General features: G+C 40.9%; 1 pseudogene; it reads right to left on the reverse strand.

Moving 5' to 3' along the window:
• Window positions 8,808-9,463, reverse strand: Gm13118 (predicted gene 13118; annotated as a pseudogene).

Raw genomic sequence — 9,786 nt, forward strand, 5'->3', positions numbered from 1 at the left:
TAAGTCTCCCTATGGCATTCTGTATTCACATACCCATGAATAATGGACACTGTAAGTAAGCAAACAACTGAAACACAGTCCCCTCTGGAATATCAAAGCAATTAGATTTCTGAGAACTACACTTTATTAGGGCAGAAACCAGAAAGCCCTGAGGTGAAGCTTCAAAGACTTCCTGTTATTTCTACTGGTTAGAGGGAGTTTCTGTCTTTATCAACTAACTGGTCTGGAGAAAAAGGCACCAGGCACATGAATGACTGCTTCCTATATACCATGGGCTATGTTTACATGATGCAGTGAAGATGTTGCAGCTGGTAATTAGCTGCAATTGTGTTTACCTTCTGAGTAGTTTTAAAATAACCTATAGTCATTCTGGAAGGCCCATCTGACTTTTCAACATTCCAGTCGAGTGAGTGGAATCAGGGTGTGATATGTCTTTATAATCTCCCTGAGTTCTACAGTGTCCTGTGGGATGGAATGTGACTTCTCCTTTAGTATCTTGGCAAGAAGAAGAAAGTCAAAGGAACTTCTCCATGGTCCATCCTAACCACAATGAGTCTCAATTTGTGGTCAGAGTCAGTGTAGGGTTCCTTGGGTCTCTCAATGCACCTGTTACAAAACACATCTCAACAAAAGGCCACAAATGAATGTGTTTGTGGATCCAGACGCCTTCTTAAAGTTAATCTTGGTCTGACCCCTGACCACAATAAAGCCTTCTGATTGCAGGAGCCACAGCAGCAATACTATTCATCAGGATTAATACTCAAAACATGTCTAGTGATTCCTGGCAAAAGAGTATTTTTTTGTGTGTGTGTAGGATCTGTTTGACAACTGGGTGTATACCTTTGGTGGGCGTGGAGCCATTGGGCAAAAGATTTAAAACGTATACAATGTGTTAATGACCCAAGAGGCTGAAGCAGGAAGACGGGTAGTTTGATGCTATCCAGGGCAACATAAGAAGACCATAACTTATAGAATAGAGAAGGTGTAAATTAAATACATGGTTGGTTTAAAGAGTCACAGTCCAGTGAAGCTGACCTCCACCACATTCCAGAGGCTCATATCTTTGCCTCAGATTTGGAAATTGCATGAGAGACCCACAGCTCCATTTTGTTGTTTTACATAATGCCACTAAATTTTGCATCAATTTCTCTTTTTATTTTGTTTTATGCATATAGGTGTTTTGCTTTCATGTATATCTGTGCACCATGTAAGTGAAAGAAATGGGGGAACTTGTTTCTTTTTTCTTCAGTGTTTGGAGGACTTTTATTTTTATTTATTATTATTATTTTATTTATTTACATTTCAGTCATTGATCCTCTTGGTTCCTCCCCCCAAAGTTCCTCATCCTTCTTGCCTCTGAGAGAGGATGCTCCCCTCCCTCCACCAGGCCTTCCCCTTCCCTGAGGCCTTAAGTCTCCCTAGGATTAAGTGCATCTTCCCTCTAAGGCCTGAGAAGGCAGACCTCTGCTATATTTGTGCCAGGGGCGTCAGAGCAGCCAGTGTATGCTCCTTAAGGCAGTGGGAGGCCTGTGATTGGACAGGAAAAAGAGAGGCAGAGCTAAGAGTCACAGAGAGAGGGTAGATGTCAGAGTAGGAGAGGAAGGAAGATGGCTGCTGACGTTAACCAGCATGGTGATTACCAGTCACAAGTAGATTTTACAAGGTTAGAAATATTGGGATAAAGCTTTTATCATTATCAATTGGCTGTGAAATTATTGTATTGACATCTTGTAAATTATGATATTATTGATACATAAATATGATTTGTTAATTAAGCATTAAGAGTCTTGATTCTACCAGGGTACTGGGTATTGTGATGTGATGGCTGACCATGGGGTGCGTGGTAGTGATAGGGACTCTGGGGGACCTGCCAGAGGGATGGCCCAGCGGGAACCCTTTGGTTCAATGTGGCCAGCAGGAGTGCTGAAATTTGTTCTGGCACCACGGGGAGTTGGTGGGTTCATTTTAAAAATATTTCCCACAACACCTGGCCTCTGAGAGCTCCCTGGGGTCTGGGTAAGTTGAGGCTGCTGGTCTTTCTATGGAGTCACTCTCCCCTTCAGCTTCTTTGATCCTTCCTCTAATTCAACCATAGGGGTCTGGACTTCAGTTCAGTGGTTTGGTGTAAGTATCTGCTTCTGTCTCAATCACCTCTCAGAGGACAGCCATGCCAGGCTCCCGTCATTGAATCAGTAATAATGTTAGGCCTTGGTGCCTCAAATGCAGTCCAATGACTGGGAACATGTTTTTAAGTTATAAATGCCATCCTGCCTCTATAATGAATCTCCTTTTGTTTAGAGGGGGCATTCTAATGGATGTAAGTGCAAGTCTGAATTAAAGTCTAAGGAATTCATGGAACTTTGGAGTGTCAAATTCATGAAATGGAGGCTGCCCACTGAGTATAAGTTCAAGTCCACGAGCCACAACTTTAGGTTTCTGGAATGGCCACATTCTGCTCTGGGAACTCATAATGTTTACCCCCACAGTATATCAGCCTCAGTGTTTGCAGCTTAAAACAGCAAAAATCTGTCTCTTTCTGCTTCTCTTGGGTAGGACCCTGAATAGAACCTCATAAGATCCCTTTGGCTGAGGGTCTTCTTAGCTCCAGTCAAGGGTCAGCCAGAGATCTTGGGATCTTAAGGCTCATGTAGGAGAGGAGCAACTTGAGAAGCCTCAGAAATTCATTAGCTACCTCTAAAACAGTGGATCTCAACTTTCCTAATGCTGTGACCCTTAATGCAATTCCTCATGTTGTAACCCCTGACCATAAGATTACTTTCATTGCTACTTTATAGCTATAATTCTGCTACTGTTATATATTTTCATGTAAATTTAAATATCTGGTTTGATAGTCTAAAGGGACTTCTGTGAAAAAAGTCTTTTGATTCCCAAAAGGGTCTCAATCTACAGGTTGAAAAGAGCTAATGTAAAGTCTCTAATACTTATCTCAACAGTGCAAGGAACAATAGCATGGAAGTTCAAAGGACTCAGTGTCTTTGTATGTATAAGAGTTGCTATCCCTGGATCCTCCCGTGTTTTATCTACATGGATAAGAGACATAACAAGCTCATCAAGGGTACTGTGCCTTTGGACAAAGCAGATCAGGCTATGGAGTACGGAACAGATAGGTAACGAATTATGGGGTTGTGGCCATAAGAGAAAGCTTGGTAAGGTTGAGCTAAGACTAGAAGGCCCAGAGACCCTGAAGGGACAGGAGGAGCTCTGCCTGCTTCTGTCACCAGGCCCCTATCACATAGCTAAAGCCTATCCTCCTAGCACTCCTCCCCATGGATATATGTGGCCATCAGTTATGTAGGAGCAACACCTTCCACATGTAGATTAGGCTTCCCTAACCTCTCAGACCAAGCCAATAGGAAGCACCTACTGTCAGACCCAGATCCCACCCCACCCCAAAACTTTATATAAAGACCCTATCCAGAAGGAATAAAGGTGTGAGAATTACTCCATCATCTGAGAGCTTCTGTCATAAGGTCTGTAACACCCCCACCATGGAAGAGAACTGCTTTCCCAAAATGTCACCAGAAACTCCCCTGCACCCCTTTGCTGGCTAGTCAGCTTTCCACAGGCTCAACTCAATGCAGCAAAGCCAATGCAGAGACTTGGAGCAACATCAGCAGCAGAGGCAGTAGAGGCAGCAGAGGCAATTCCCCCTCCCTTGCAGTGTCCTTTTCCCTTTGTTTGAACCCTTCCACCTGGCCTGGCCAAAGATCTCCTGTGGAAAGCCTGCAGTAAACAGGCTAACAAGGAAGAGGCATGTAGGTTGCTCCCTCCCTCCATTGTGCTCCTCCTCTTTGTGGTTCACCTTGGCACACACACCACTGCTATAATCTCTGATTTCACAACTGAGAGGAGAGTCACAGAGTACCTTACATGACTTCATTGCATTTTTCCAATCTCCCAGAGATCTGGCTGTAGATTGGTATCACTTTACATTCAGTCTTTTCTCCACTGGAAGACCATTTGCTACCCAGGGTAGTCAGTGCTATTATGAAAGACTGATTTGCCTTGGGGAATAGGGTGCCATGCTTCACTGTGGCTAGGCATGAGCATGTCCAGGCTGTGATCTGATGCAACCAGTTCACAAGTGAATACTTTCAATATCAAGAACAGCTTTCAAAAGGTGGAATCAGGTCATGGTGTTTCTCTGTCAGTTACCAGGTGCCTGGGTTTGTGGATGAAGAGTTCAATGAAGTCTTTTCAAGGGACAGGCTTTCCTCAGCTCACTCTGAACAAATAAGAATGCCATGCTTCCCATGATTCCCACTGGACTCTTCCTTGCTGCCTCTTCCATGTATTTCTCTGGTCCTGGGAATCAACGTACGCGTTCTCATAGACCACCTCCTTACTAATGAAGTACCTCCTTCCATCCCAAACCCCATGAAGTTTCCGATTCTGCACTTCTGCTTTCATATGACGGTGATATGGGTAAAATTTGTTTCTTAATGTGTATAGCCTGTGACTGTAGACAGAACTTAAGCATTAGGAAAGTGTTTTGCAAAAATCCACATAGTAATAATAAGCCAATGTGTGCTGCTCAGTAGTGGTATACCAGACACTGGGTTCTAGACAATGGCCAATATTATGCCCGTGTAATCATCTGAGTGTCCCATTTTTTCACTTTTCTTGCAGGGGTTCATTAGCAAGGGAAATTTATGGAGTCTATTTCATATAAGAAATAATCTTTGGTTTTTTATATACTTTGAATTAGCAAATGGGTAGTTCATAATGACTATGTCTAGGGTAAGATGAGTCTTTCAGTCAGTCCTTACCAAGTTCATTAAAATATATCATTTTGTTCTTTGGTAGGGGCCTCTGTTTGTGTTCTGTGGTCCAAAATGCCGACAATTCTCAGTCCATTTTTTTTCCCTTTTGGATGGTTGGCACCAACAGTTGCAAAACACAAAACTAGGCTTATTATCTCCCAGGTGAGAGTTGGAGGTGACCAATAGAAACTTAATTTATTATATAGGATCTAAAGAAGATGCAAAAATGTCTTCTACCACTTGTCTCTTCTGAAACACTGAGACAGAGGGCAAAAACCAATTTTGTTTATATTAAGTTATAAGACCCATGAACCTTGAGAACTTTAAAGCAAGGGTTAGACTAGATGGCTTATATGTCATTTATGAAAAACTTTTATAAGTCTTTCATTTATTTCTTTTATTTAAGAAATAAGTGGGGAATAGAGTTTCAGGCTTTCAGTACAGTAAACTGTGGCCTAGGGACATATGTGTTTGGGAACAGAAAGTACAATATGTCTGAAGCAGTAAGTGAAGAAGGGATAGATTTAACTTCAGGGAAGCTGTGGACAGGGACCATTAAGGCCCCTCAGGTCTTCTAAGACATTCAGTGTTACACCATACCCCCACCTCAGTGAAATGGAATGTCCAGGCAGCAAGGTAGAGCTCTCTCTGATTTGTCTGGTAGTGTCTGCTTCCTTTTCTCACCTATTGAGTGATTGCTAGCTCTGTTTACCAATGTAGCCTCATCTCCAGCTGTTAGAGTGGCCATAGCAGTCACACAGTTTGTATTATGATATTTTAGTGCCTACTGCACTCCAGTCACACCTTTTATCTTTTAGAAGTCAACATTCTGTGTCCTCTTTTCTTTTACTCCATTGAGAAAGTTCTCATAGTAATCAGCCCTTCTTCATCACATCCAAATTGGAGTTTGTATAAAACCATCAACTGAGATGGGCAGAAGGGGCAAGACCAGCTGAGTAAAATAAATGACACCCTATAACCAGCCAAATCATCTACTCAGTGGCTTGTGTATTCCTTTCACCCACCCCCAGGGGTTTGTCTCTTCAGCTGTAGTCAGGGACTCAGTACTTGATTTATGTAACCAAAATTAATTTCAGGATGAGTTATCCTGAAGCAAACTTGAAATTTTTAAGCAAAAGGGGAAAAGTTATACACTGAAGGGAATTCAGTACAGGCATGAAAAAAAAATGAGAGAGAGAGAGAGAGAGAGAGAGAGAGAGAGAGAGAGAGAGAGAGAGAGAGAGAGAGAGAGAGTGTCTGTGACTACATAGACTTTGTAGACATTGTTTTCATGGCTTGGGACATGTGAAGTATATTTTTACTTATTAATCTACTGCTAGAGACAAGGCAGTTGTGGTGTTGTAGTTATGAATAGGGTAATCTAACACTAAAGACAATGCAGCTGAGAATGATGCAGTTATAAACAACTTTCTCCTTAACGGGATAGTTATAATGACTGATGTAGGCATGCTGAATGGTTCACATATGAGAAAGGAGTGCTGTTAAGATAAAAAAGAAAATAGGGACCTAGTTATTGCTTTGTCTATTTCTACGGCTTTTGGTAAATATATATGCCTTATTTCCACCATCACAGTATTATATAGAATAGTGTTACTGCCCTAAAAATTGCCTATGTTCTGTAGTGAGAATATTAGTTTTTTTTAAAAACAGCTATTTTATGTGAATATGTTTTTTGTTTTAATCCTAGGGGAGGGATATGGGCTGCTTCAGATTGTCTACAGCAACTAACTATGATTTGCCTTGTGTTCTGGCAGGGGAGTGATTCTGCCACCTGAAGATTGTTTACTTTTGGAATTCTGGGGACTCTTAAGGAGGTATAAAAACACCCTGAGAGAGGTGGTGGCTGCTTCTCTCACTGCTGGTCTCCCTGTTGCTCCTGGCGCTGTTGCCCTTGCTGCTGCTGGTTCCTGCTGTTGCATTTGTTATTTTGCTGCTTTTGCTGGTTGCTGTTGCTGATTGGAGATATCCTGATGATGAAGACTGGATTTGCCTCTAGGAACTCAGCACCTTTCATTAGCATGAAGTAGTCTAATGAGATTGACACCCTCTTTCCCCTCTAACCTTTTTTTTCTCCGATCTACTGTTGGGAGGTTATATGGGATAAGGGTGGAGAAGGGTGGTAGGAATAAGAACCCAATAAAGTAGACACCAACTACAGTTATAGGTATTTGTTTCTGATCGTGTCCCATGAGGATGACCATCTCAATGCAAACAGAGCAGCGGTGGTCCAATTATTTATCACCCATTCTCTTCTGCATCTCTTTTTCCAGGAAACTAACCCCTTGACAACCACTGGGAAAAAAGGCATACCCTGCCTTCAACCCTAATAATTTTTTTCTTTTAGACCAGCTTTTCTTTTTTTTTTCCTTCTTGTGACTATTTTTATTATATTCAACACAATATATATTTTATACCAATCATAAAAATGATGGATATGCTATTAAATGAACATAAATAAAGTCTTTTGTTTGTTTGTTTGTTTGTTTTGTTTGTAGTAGAGCTGAAAATCTGGGCTGTTACTTTGGTACAAAACCAAAATAAGAACAATTTTTAGACATTGGAGTTCATTGTAATAAGGCTGTGCTTCAATGTCCCTCACATAACCAAAGTATTTTAGCTCCACAGCAGCTAAGATAAGAGTTGACAGTTTTGCTGGGCCAAGGAATGAATTGTAGGCACAATTATTTGGATACAGATTTCCTGCTATGATCAAAGCTATTTGACTTGAGTGATTGTCGTCATTCTCGGTCCACAGGGAACAGGTTACATTCATTTAAGAATTGGTGTGTGTATTAAGATGGTCTATCTATGAAGTCATTCATCAACTGTTTCAATGAACAATGGTTCTGCTTGGAGTGAGGTACAGACACCTTTCAGCAAAATCTTACTGGCATATGCAATAGTGTCTACATTTGGTGGCTGATTATGGGAAGAACCCCTGGGTGGGGCAGTCTCTGGATGGTCCATCCTTTCATCTTAGCTCCAAACTTTGTTTCTGCAACTCCTTCCATGGATATTTTATTCCCTGTTCTAGGGAGGAATGAAGTATCCATGAGTTGGTCTTCCTTCTTGATTTTCTTGTGATTTGGAAGTTGTATCTTGGGTATTCTAGGTTTCTGAGCTAATATCCACTTATCAGTGAATGCATGTATGGTGACTTCTTTGTGATTGGGTTACTTCACTCAGGATGATATCTTCCAGATACATCCATTTGCCCAAGGATTTCATAAATTCATTGTTTTTAACAGCTGAGTAACAGCTCCATTGTGTAAATGTACCACATTTTCTGTATCCATTCCTCTCTTGAGGGACATCTGGGTTCTTTCCAGCTTCTGGCTATTATAAATAGGGCTGCTATGAACATAGTGGAGCATGTGTCCTTATTACCAGTTGGAACATCTTCTGGGTATATGCCCAGGAGAGGTATTGCTAGATCTACTGGTAGTACTATGTCCAGTTTTCTGATCAACCACCAGACTGATTTCCAATCAACTTGTATTTTCATCTTCAGTTAAAAACAAAACAAAACAAGTTATGTGTTTTATGCATATACCAAATACAAACAAACAAACAACAACAACAACAAAACCCAGAATGGTCCTTCTGTGTCCCAGTTAAAAATAAGTTCTGACTTCCTTAATAACTGTAAAATCTCCCCAGTGTTATAAAAAAAAAACTGTTCTTCAAAGTTGAGGAAATACAACATGCTACCAAATATTCTATTGTTAAAGGAAGCAACTACAGAATGCTCTTACTTGTTCAAAGGAATCAGTGCCTTTTGAAGCAGAACAAAACCCAAAAATATCCCAACTACTGTCAATATTTTCAAAACCAGCATATCAAACTTGAGTTTCATCAGAATGCTATTTTTTCCACACTAGTAATTCAAAACCCAAGATCCAGATTATATATATACATACATAAACACACACACACACACACACACACACACACACACACACACACACACACAGACAAACAGACAGACAGACAGACACACATATGCAAAAATTATTGTGCTTCATCTTCAGGTCAAGAATGCCAAGTCAGCCTCTCCTTGTAGAAGGCAATGCCAATCTGTGGACACTTCATATTCTTTTCCTTTGCCAGCACCAAGTCAGCCTCATCTGAGTCCTTCCACTTCATGAGAAACATTAATTCTCCGCTGCAGTCTGTAGCACCAATTATTCATTCAGGATCAAGACCTCTGGCAAAGCCCCTTGGTTTGTCAGCAGCATCTCTCTTTGTCTATTTGCTATCATTAGATTCACTGTCAGATAAAGATTTGCTTTTTGTACCATCTATTTATTTACCAGCTTTTTGAGAATTAAGAAATGCTTAAATTAATTCTGGACAATCTAAATTTTCTTCTGATTCCCAAGTATCATCAGCATCTGTGAACCCCTTCCACTTCAGGAAATACTCCACCTTCCCATTCACTACATGACAGTCCAGTATTCTTTCTACCACAAATTCTTCAGGCTCTGCCTTTTCAACTTTTTTACTCTTTCCATTTTGTTTCTTTCCCATTTTTTGCAATGTAGTTTTATTGGAGGATATTTTTAAAATTTAATTGGACACTTGAAGAGTTCACCTCTCCGATGCTCAGGGCTGGGGATCCTGCAGAGTCTCCCGCCTGCGTGCTTTGGTTCAGCCACTCTGTAGACTTCTTGTATGTTCATGGGCATCTCTTTCTTTAGGTTTGGGAAGTTTTCTTCTATAGTTTTGTTGAAGATATTTGCTGGCCCTTTAAGTTGAAAATCTTCATTCTCTTCTACTCCTATTATCCGTCAGTTTGGTCTTCTCATTGTGTCCTGGATTTCCTGGATGTTTTGAGTTAGGATCTTTTTGCATTTTGCATTTTCTTTGATTGTTGTGCCGATGTTCTCTATGGAATTTTCTGCACCTGAGATTCTCCCTTCCATCTCTTGTATTCTGTTGCTGATGCTCCCATCTATGGTTCCTGATTTCTTCCCTAGGG

This window comes from Mus musculus, chromosome 4, assembly GCF_000001635.26.
Source record: "Mus musculus strain C57BL/6J chromosome 4, GRCm38.p6 C57BL/6J".
Taxonomy (NCBI): Eukaryota; Metazoa; Chordata; class Mammalia; order Rodentia; family Muridae; genus Mus; species Mus musculus.